Source organism: Podarcis muralis, chromosome Z (genome assembly GCF_964188315.1).
Source record: "Podarcis muralis chromosome Z, rPodMur119.hap1.1, whole genome shotgun sequence".
Taxonomy (NCBI): Eukaryota; Metazoa; Chordata; class Lepidosauria; order Squamata; family Lacertidae; genus Podarcis; species Podarcis muralis.
This window is the reverse complement of record NC_135673.1, coordinates 32,652,368-32,661,995: the sequence shown is the minus strand read 5'-3', so window position 1 is coordinate 32,661,995 and position 9,628 is coordinate 32,652,368. Positions and strand designations below refer to the sequence as shown.

Genomic DNA, 9,628 nt, shown 5'->3' with positions numbered 1-9,628 from the left:
TTGTCTTCCAAAGCAACTACTCTATTCCGATCCTAATAATGGAAAGCGTAATGCTGGTGGTCAACAAAAGAGGTTTAAAGACTGTCTCAAGGCAAATCTAAAAAAGTGTAGTATAAACACTGACAACTGGGAAACACTGGCGCTCCAGTTGGAGAACAGACTTTACCAAAGGTGTCATGGGCTTTGAAGACACTTGAACTCAGGACGCAAGAGAGAAATGTGCTAAGAGGAAGGTACGCTTGGCAAATCCACACCGTGATCAACTCCCGTCTGGAGACCAATGTCCCCACTGTGGAAGGACGTGTGGATCCAGGATTGGCCTCCACAGTCACTTACGGACTCATTGTTAAAACCGTGTTTATGGAAGACAATCTTACTCGGCTATGAGCGATCGCCGAAGAAGAAGAAGAAGAAGAAGAAGAAGAAGAAGAAGAAGAAGAAGAAGAAGCATTTAATGCAGTATCACACCAATTTAAACATTTACGATTTTCCCCAAAGAATCATAGAACTGTACTGTATTTTGTTAAGGGTGCTAAAAATAGATAGGGAGACCTCTTTTCCCCTCACAGAGCTGCAATTCCCAGAGTTCCCTGGGAAGGGGGACTGACTGATAAATAACTTTGGCAGAGGCAGCATATGGCAGAAGGAAGGGCTTTCCACAGTGCAGAGCAGGAGCAAAGAACGTGTGCTTTGGGGTTACTGCCTGTAATATTATATCAGTGTTTCCCGAACGTGGGTCTCCAGCTGCTTTCGACTACAATTCCCATAATCCCTGACCACTGGTCCTACTAGCTAGGGATGATGGGAGTTGTAGTCCAAAAACAGCTGGAGCCCCAAGTTTGGGAAACACTGAATTATATAGAGCGTGGTGCCATGAGTAAAATTCCCCAGTTGATACAAGTCAGGAGTTCCCAAACTATGGTCTGTGGACTGCCAGTGGTCTGCTAGCTTCAATCAGGTGGCTGTGGCATGTCTATATTAAATATTCATACTGGTTTTTAATTGTACTTTAACTGCTTTAAAAAAAATTATATCTTATTGTATTGTAGTTTGAATTCTATGGAATGCAAATTGTACTACAATGAAATACAAGATAAGAAACAAAAGAAGCAATAAAAGTATTGTTTAAAACTATACAGCATTTAGCACAGCTACTATAGGCAGAAAACTCGCTGAAGTGGTCCAAGACCCTCAGCAATTTTCAAGCAGTCTGTTAAGAAATAGATGGGAAGCCACTGGTGTAAGCGATCTTATTATTTACTGTTATAACAGTAAGTGCATTTTAAGTTCTTAGGAATTTTCAGACCTCAGACACAGGGGCTGTGGCAGAAGAGGGTGGGGACCTTAGGAATGAAGGAGACAACCCCCCCCCTCCTTTTTTAACACAGTTCCCTCAACTTGCCAGATTGCTGCTTTGTTCCAAAGCACACACAGGATGGCTTTCGTAAAAGAGAAAACGGAGCTTGCTAAACTACTCCAGCAGGAACGTCAAACTCTCCAATAATTCAAAGTTTCCTGGTCCAGAGTTTTACAACAACAAGGATTTACTTGCAGCTAAATCTGGAGCACCCTCCAAATATGTTGCAAACAGCTCCCCACCACCACCACCTTCAGCTATAACCAGCCGTAACAAGCAGAACATCCTCCCCATGCGGTAATGTGGCCATAAAACACACACACACACAACCCCCCTTTTTTCAGAGGCTGCATTTCAGGAATCCAGGACCAAGGGTCACAAAAAGCTTCCCTAGCATACAGCAAAGAAGTCAAAGAGAAGGTAAGAGGCCACAATTCACTAAGGGAACTTCTCCTGGGCAAGCCTCATTGGTATGGATGGGAGCACATGGTGGCACCACAGAATGTTGGGGAAGGGCTGTAGCTCAGCGGTAGAGCCTCTGCTATGCATGCAGAAGGCCACAGGTTCAATCACCAACATCTGCAGGTAGGGCTGGGAATGTCCTCCACCTGACACCCCAAGACAGGCGGCGCTGATGCACCAATGGGCTAATCTGGTATAAGACAGCTTCCTATGACAAAGCCAGAAATGGTTCTTCCCTGCTTTGTCCTGTCTCCACCTGTCTGGCTGCCCTGGCCAAGCCTCCACACAACCTGTTTTTCCTTCCTTCTTGCCTGACCCATCCTGCTGAATTTCAGCGGCACTGTCTGTGGTTTCAAACTGCTGCAGAGACTCGGGCGGTCAGAAAAGGTTGAGCAACCTTGCAGAGCAGCCATCATTTTATCACTCTTTTTTACTCAAACCTTGAATCAGCTTTGGTGGCCCAACCTCAGTTCCTGGTGGAGTAGGAAGGAGCAAGCGCTTTTGTAAAGCCAGGAGTCCTGGACTCTTCCTTGAGAAATGTGGAATAGCAGAACACCTATAAGCAAAGTATTCTCTCTCTTGCTACTCAATTCCTAATCCTAGCCTCTTTCTCTACCAACACCAACAAAAGGGCTCTCATGGGAGCAACCCTCACTTTCACGGCTTCCAAGTCTGGAGGTGGCATTTTTAGGCAAGGCTGAAATTACGGTACCTAATGAACTGGTGATTCTCCTAAACCAAAAAAAGATTAAGAAATGTTTGACTTAAAAGTGGCTCCTGGGTCTGAGAAGGCTGAAGTCTACTAACTCCTGAGAAGCCCAAGGCTCCTTTCCCATGTTTTGCACTTCCATCGCAGAAAGCAGGTTGTGGGAAATAGGTTGTGGGAAAGGGACGGCTACCCACGTGTCGAACGTCACATGGTATGACAGCACACACGTGCATTTAGCATACCTGCAAGGAAAGCCTCAGCCAAACTAGAGTTACGCGGCTACAGCAAATTGCACTCGTGACTGTCAACCGCCCCCACCCCGCCAAACATTCGTTACCACAGCGGGCAAAGTCGCCTTTAACTATGCTCCCGCAAGAGCTTTGCAGACGTGCGCGGTGTTATGACATGAAGTGGGGACACAGAGAATAGAGATAGGTGTACCTAGTTTCGTGGCTAGGGAACGCATTCATTTTTCTTGTGGGTCCTGTGAAAGAAGCCGCGGCTCGAACATTACTGCGTCCCCACTTCAGACGTTCAGTGAGGCTGGACGAACGGGGGTGACGAAGGGGGCATCCTGCAAAAAAAAAAAAAAAAATCTATCCTCGACGGCACCAAATCACTGACGATTTATACATGCGAGTTGCCCGCACGCTACTGCCTGCAAGGAAGCGCTTTCCTTTCCAGGTAAACGACACGTGTGTAATGTGTGAAGCGGCTGTGCCTGGCCTAGAGGGAAGGATTGGGGGCTGATTTGGCTTGCATTTCTCTCCAGGAGACGGCGAGGAGGAGTCCGCCGCCTAAGGGCGTGAGCGCGGCGTTTGTTTGTGTTTTTCTAAACGGCCGCTTCTGACCCTGGTGGAAACCGGACTCCGGAGCGGCTCCGGCACACGCGTTTCTCTCCTTGAGTAAAGGCCGTCTTGGTTGCGAATCTGCCCGACGTGTAGTCGGCGAAGAGGGTGGAGGGTATCCGGGTGAGCACGCAGCGAGGGAGGGCGGCAAACCAAAGAACGGGAAGCGACTCCCTTTCTTTTCTTTGCATTTTTTTTTTTTTTGGCTGTGGCTGCTTTCTCCCTCTAAACCCCGCCGCCGCCGCCGCCAATCTGCTCCGCGAAGCTGGTAGGGGACGCGCGCTTTGCTTCTGCAAAGTAGGCCAGGCAGGCTCTGCTGCGGCCGCCCCGCTCGCCTTTGCCGCAAGTGAACCCTCCCCCGGCACCACCCGCCCTGCAAGGTGGGGAGGCGGCGGGCCTTGTGAGTGTGTCGGATCCGGAGAAACACATAGCTAGGGAGATCGAGCGGTCGCAGGGAGGGAGGGAGGTTCCGCAACTAACTACTCCATCCTCCGGCTCTGCTTGCAAAAGCTGCGTGTTTATTTCACTTTTCTTTTTCTCCGCCAGAATCTGCATTCCTCTCTGCGCCCTTCGGAATCATTGTGTAGCACGCCAGAGAAAGCGGAGGCTTTTCTTTCCACATGTGACGCTAAGAACCGCGTGGCCGTGCTTCTCCCTTGGATATTTATTTATTTGATCAGTGCTTGCCAGGGGCAGGGCGCTGGAGTACATTTAAAAGAAGGAGGCAGAAACATTTAAATGCGTGGTCAAACAACGATCCATATCGCTGGTGTTCTTCCGTGCAGGTAAATTACAGGTTAGAGGAACAGAATAGGACCTGGGAGACCAGAGCTCAACTTCTCCACCCAGCCGTGAAGCTCACTAGGTACCACCCGTCTTTCAACCTAAGCCTACCTCACAGGGTTGTTGTGAGGGTGAACTGAGGATGGAGAGAACCACCTGGAGCTCCTTGAAGGAAAGGTGGGATGTAAATGTAATTATAAAGAGAATAAAATTGTCAAAAAAAGAGAGAGAGAAGGTTCGGGGAGTCCCACACCTACCAGGAAAATATACCATTCTTAATTTTCTGGGGATGCTTAGTGAACTAACTAAGCTGTGTGCACATTGGAGGAGGGGTTCCTAAACTGTGGTCTAAGGACCACCATTGGCCCACAAGCTGCATTCAGGTGGCCTGTGGCATTTCCACATTAAATGCTCATATTGATTTCTAATTGCATCTTTGTGGCTTTTTTTATTTCTTATATTCTGTTTTTTTCCTTTTTGAATTTGAATTCTATGGAATGTGGATCATAATGCAAGAAAACAAAAAACACACACAAAACAATAGAAATACAATCAAAAACCATGCAGCATGTTAGCACGGCACATTACAATTCTGACAACAGGCAGAGAAAAAAAATCATCAAGACTTATCAGCGATTTTCAAGTGGTTCATGGAAAGGGGAGATGGGGAACCAATACCATTGGAGCATTTGGGGAACACGTCTGATTCACCAATGTATGCCCATTGCTCATTGGTTGCTGTGCCTTCACACATATAATTTGTGGGATTGTCTGTAGGAGGTGGTGTTGGCTACTGGTTTCGCCCTCCAGATGTGGATGGACTCCAGCTCCCCTTCAACCCTGATCGTTGGCTCTGTTGACTTGGTGTGATGGAAGTTGGGTCCAGTAACACCTGAACTCTAGCATAGTAACATTCCTGACAAATGGCCACCCAGCCTTCACCAAGGGGCCCCATCGCCTTCCAAGGCAAGTTGTTCCACAGCCTCCTAATGCAGGGATGGGGACGCTCAGGCCCATGGGCCAGATGTGTCCGTTCCTGGTCTTTCTGGCCCTTGGGACTCTCCCAAGGCCACACACCCACTCCAGTGACACCCATTAGCACACTCCATTTTATTCCTTAGGTAGTTTTGCAAGGGCTGGAATGTGTCTTTGAACCCTGATAATATATGTGCCTAGATGAAGGACTACTGCAGAAAGGCAAAATTTTGTATGTGTGCTCTGCCTGCTTTTTCCTATGGTCCCACCCACCACTGTCATGTGGTCCTTGGAGGGTTGCCCAGAAGGGAATGCAGCTCTCAGTGCCATGCTGATGTTGAACTAAAATGTGCAAGAAGCTAAGCAGGGTCAGGCCTGGTTAGTACTTGGATGGGAGACTGCCTGGGAATACTGGGTGCTGTAGGCTTTCTAAGGGAGTCTTTGGTGTGAAGGGTCAGTGCATCTGGCTGTTGGCCAGACGTTTGTTGGTTTGAGCCAACAAGGCAGCTGTGGGCAGTATTCCTGCATTGCAGGGCTTTGGATTAGATGACCCTCGTGGTCTCTTCCAGCGCTACGATTCTATGAATCCCTATGAGTTCCCACCCATTGTTTCTAGTCCCATCCTCTGCTGCAATTGAAACCAAATCCTGCTCCATTTTCCACATGACATACCTCTTTCAACCATTCCTGATAGGGCTTGGCTTCCAGACCACCTCGCCATCCTAGCTGCCTTCCTGTTGACAAATGCTCCCATCCTTAAAATGTGTTGACCAGAAGTGGATGCAATACTCCCACCTGCAGTCTGACAAGCGCAGACTTAATTCATGAAGCCTCTGCCTACAAGTGCAGCTTCACCCTCCGCTAAGGATGCCACGTTACTTTCCAGTGAATGCAAGAGCAGAGAATCTCATTTCCCACTCACTCTCTGCCTTTCGCCTGCCCGGAATATCCACTGTTGTACTGCAATAATGATGGACAGCAGGCCAGTGATGTGCATCAGGTAGAATATCTCTCCTTGCAGGTGACGTAAAAAGTGCAAGAAAATGTCCCGGTTATTTGCTGTGCGCTGATTGTCTAGCTTGAATAAGCTATTTAGAATGTGATTCTGATTTTGTATTTTTTAAATGACACAAATCAGGCAGATCTTATACATTTCCTTTATGTATCTTTTATATATGTTCTTTAAAAGCTTCAAATTCTTTGCGCTCTCTCTCTCTCCCCCCACTTTTCTGCATTTGTTTGCAGAAGGGACCCCTGACCATTAGGTCCAGTCGTGACCGACTCTGGGGTTGTGGCACTCATCTCGCTTTATTGGCCAAGGGAGCCGGCGTACAGCTTCCGGGTCATGTGGCCAGAATGACTAAGCTCTGGTTATTTGTCTCCAATAGCAAGTTCTGAGACCTCTCATTCTAGAAACCAGGCAACTTAAGACTGGGGGAGCTGAGAGGAGCTGCTTCACATGTTCTCTCTTACCTACCTGGAACATATTTCTTTGTATAAAATATGGTGCATTTGGTGTGAATTGGATCACATGGGAAGTACATGAAAGGCCCATTTTGGTCCAGCACCCTGTTCTCACAGTGGCCAACCAGATGCCTAATGGGAAACCAGCCAGAAGGAACTGCGCTCCACCGCAGTCTTCCATGCTTACAGATCCCAGCACCTGGTGTTCAGAGGTATAATGCCTCCAAACACGGGGAAAGGGCACTTTCACACATAGGTGTGCAAACACTTCACTTGCCATTTGGGAAAAGTCTTAGCTCACTGGCAGGGTATATGCTTTGCATGCAGAAGGCCCCAGTTCAATTGCTAATACCTTGCATTGCAGATCTTGCCCCTAGCAGGTGGCTGGACTAAACCTTGGAGAGCCTTCCCGGTGTTATAGTTCTCTCAAGTAAAAATATTTGCGTGTGATAGTTGTCAGTCCAATTGTGTGGGGGAAGGTGTGAACCCCGAGCATAGCTGTCAACTTTCAGATTTGAAAATAAGCGATCAGCAGCCTCACCTGTCCCGGGGACAGTCTACAGGATATCTAACAATCTGGGATAGCAGCTGGAAGCAGCAGGAACGGCGCTGGAATAAGGGAATTTACTGCAAAAAAAGGGAAGGTTGACAGCTATGACCCTGAGCCTACTAGTTCATTTAACATTCATTCTGTGCCTGCTGCAATTATCTGTCCCCGGTGGAGAGGGGCTCATAATCTGTGCTTGACCTGGTCTTGAGCTGAACTGGGGGGTGGGGGGTGGGATGCAGCCCTATAATATTTTTTTAAGGCTTGGCCACGGTGGAAATAGAAGAAGAAATGAGGGAGGGAAATCCTATTTCTGAGTGTTTGCAAAATGCATTTCCCTCTCTCCATTTCGTAACCACGGTTCCACCTCCTTCCAAATCAGGAGGTTTGAGAAGAGGTGGGTTTCCAGTTGAGAAACAGCGTCATCTGCACAGGCTTGCGTTGCAGCAGCACTCTTAGGCTATGTACACATTGCCGTTTACTCTGGCTCCCACCACTGGTTTCTGAAACCAAGCGCACATGATGTTTGCCACAATCCATCTGCATCCTGTATCTTCTTGAGAAATATTGCTATTTGATACATTTCAAAAAGCCATTATACATGCACAAATGGCAGTGCATGTGCAGTTGACAGCTTCATTGAATAGGACTTTGGAGGTTTGGGATAACAAATCAGGTAATATGTGGGGGGAAGCAGGTAATGGTGTGTACAGCAACATAAAACACAGCTTGAAACACAGTGTGTGTATGTGTGTGGGAAATTACCTTCCTGTATTTTAAGCTGCTAATGTGTACATGTCATTAGATACTAGACCTGGGATGTGACCCTTCATGTGGCTAGATTGCATCCTGCATCATTCCTGGCCATGGACCATGCTTGCTGGGGGAGGGGTGGGGTGGGAACTGGGAGCTCAGCAACACTTGGAGAGCCACAACTTATTCACTCTTCTAAGCAGATTGATCCAGATGTTTGGTTCAAAACCTCGGTCCTTTTAAAACATGATCACCTTCCTTACGCTTTCCAGAATGCCGCAACTGCACGCCTGCATAACTCACTGAAATTTAAGTCAGCATCAAAATAAAACATAAACATCTGTCTGAAAGCCTGTGTTAGTTATTAAAAGCTCATGTTCTGCCGTAATAAAGGTTTCTAAATTTAACAGTCCTTGTAGGAGATAATATGCATGTCATTTGGGGTGTCCTGGAACTTATTGCAGAGAAGCTGAATGTGTCTTCTTGCATCTGTCTTCTCAGAAGAAGATATAACACAAACCTTTCTGCCTGAAGTAACTTTTGCAGAAAGGTAGTTTGAGGAACTGAGGCAAACAGTGGTGGTAGGTAATAAGTTTTACACCTAATAGGCAAAATAAAAACCAGTGAATCTCCAGGTCCAGATGGTATCCACCTGAGAGTTCTCAAAGAACTCAAAGGTGAAATTACTGGTCTTTCAAAAAGAATATGTGACTTATCCCTAGTGTCAGCTTTCATATCTTAGGACTAGAAAGTAGCCAATGTAATACCAATTTTTGAAAAAGGGATCCAGGAGGAATTCTGGAAATTATAGGGTTAGTTAATGTATTTTGCTGACGGACAGTGTTGTTAAAGATAAAATAGCACTGTGTACGGTGTTGTTGAAGCAGAACAAGCATGGCTGCTGCCAGGGGAAGTCCTGTCTCATAACCTATAGAGAGTGTCAGCAAGCATACTGATAGAGGTGATGTGGCTGATGTGTTGGACTTCTAAAAAGCTTTCAGCGAAGTACCTTACCAAAAACTGAGTAAACTTAGCAATCTTGGAATGAGAGGTGAGGTATTGATCAGGAACTGTTTAAGTAACAGAAAGTAGAGCATAGGAGCAAATGATGATGATGGCAGGATGTAGAAAATGGAGCCCACCAAGGATTGATACAGGGACCTGTGCTTATTTTATTTTACTTTTTACTTCCCTGGATGTTGTTGCTTAGTCGTTTAGTCGTGTCCGACTCTTCGTGACCCCATGGACCAGAGCACGCCAGGCACTCCTGTCTTCCACTGCCTCCCGCAGTTTGGTCAAACTCATGCTGGTAGTTTTGAGATGTCCAACCATCTCGTCCTCTGTCGTCCCCTTCTCCTTGTGCCCTCCATCTTTCCCAACATCAGGGTCTTTTCCAGGGAGTCTTCTCTTCTCATGAGGTGGCCAAAGTATTGGAGCCTCAACTTCAGGATCTGTCCTTCCAGTGAGCACTCAGGGCTGATTTACTTCAGAATGGAGAGGTTTGATCTTCTTGCAGTCCATGGGGCTCTCAAGAGTCTCCTCCAGCACCATAATTCAAAAGCATCACTTCTTTGGCTTTGCTGTGGCGAAGGGGCTTGAATAACTCAGTGAAGCTATGAGCTATGCCGTGCAGGGCCACCCAAGATGGACAGGTTATAGTGGAGAGTTTTGACCAAACGTGATCCACCTGGAGCAGGAACCGGCAAGCCACTCCAGTTTCCCTGCCAATA

At 47.1% G+C, this 9,628-nt stretch overlaps 1 long non-coding RNA gene across 1 annotated transcript; it reads left to right on the top strand.

The window, feature by feature from the left end:
* Positions 1-2,617: 2,617 nt before the first annotated feature.
* Positions 2,618-8,012, top strand: LOC144326186 (uncharacterized). Its single transcript, XR_013391373.1, has 3 exons — positions 2,618-3,212; positions 3,923-4,336; positions 5,829-8,012. It is a non-coding gene; the product is annotated as an uncharacterized LOC144326186 (long non-coding RNA).
* The last annotated feature ends 1,616 nt before the right edge of the window (positions 8,013-9,628 follow it).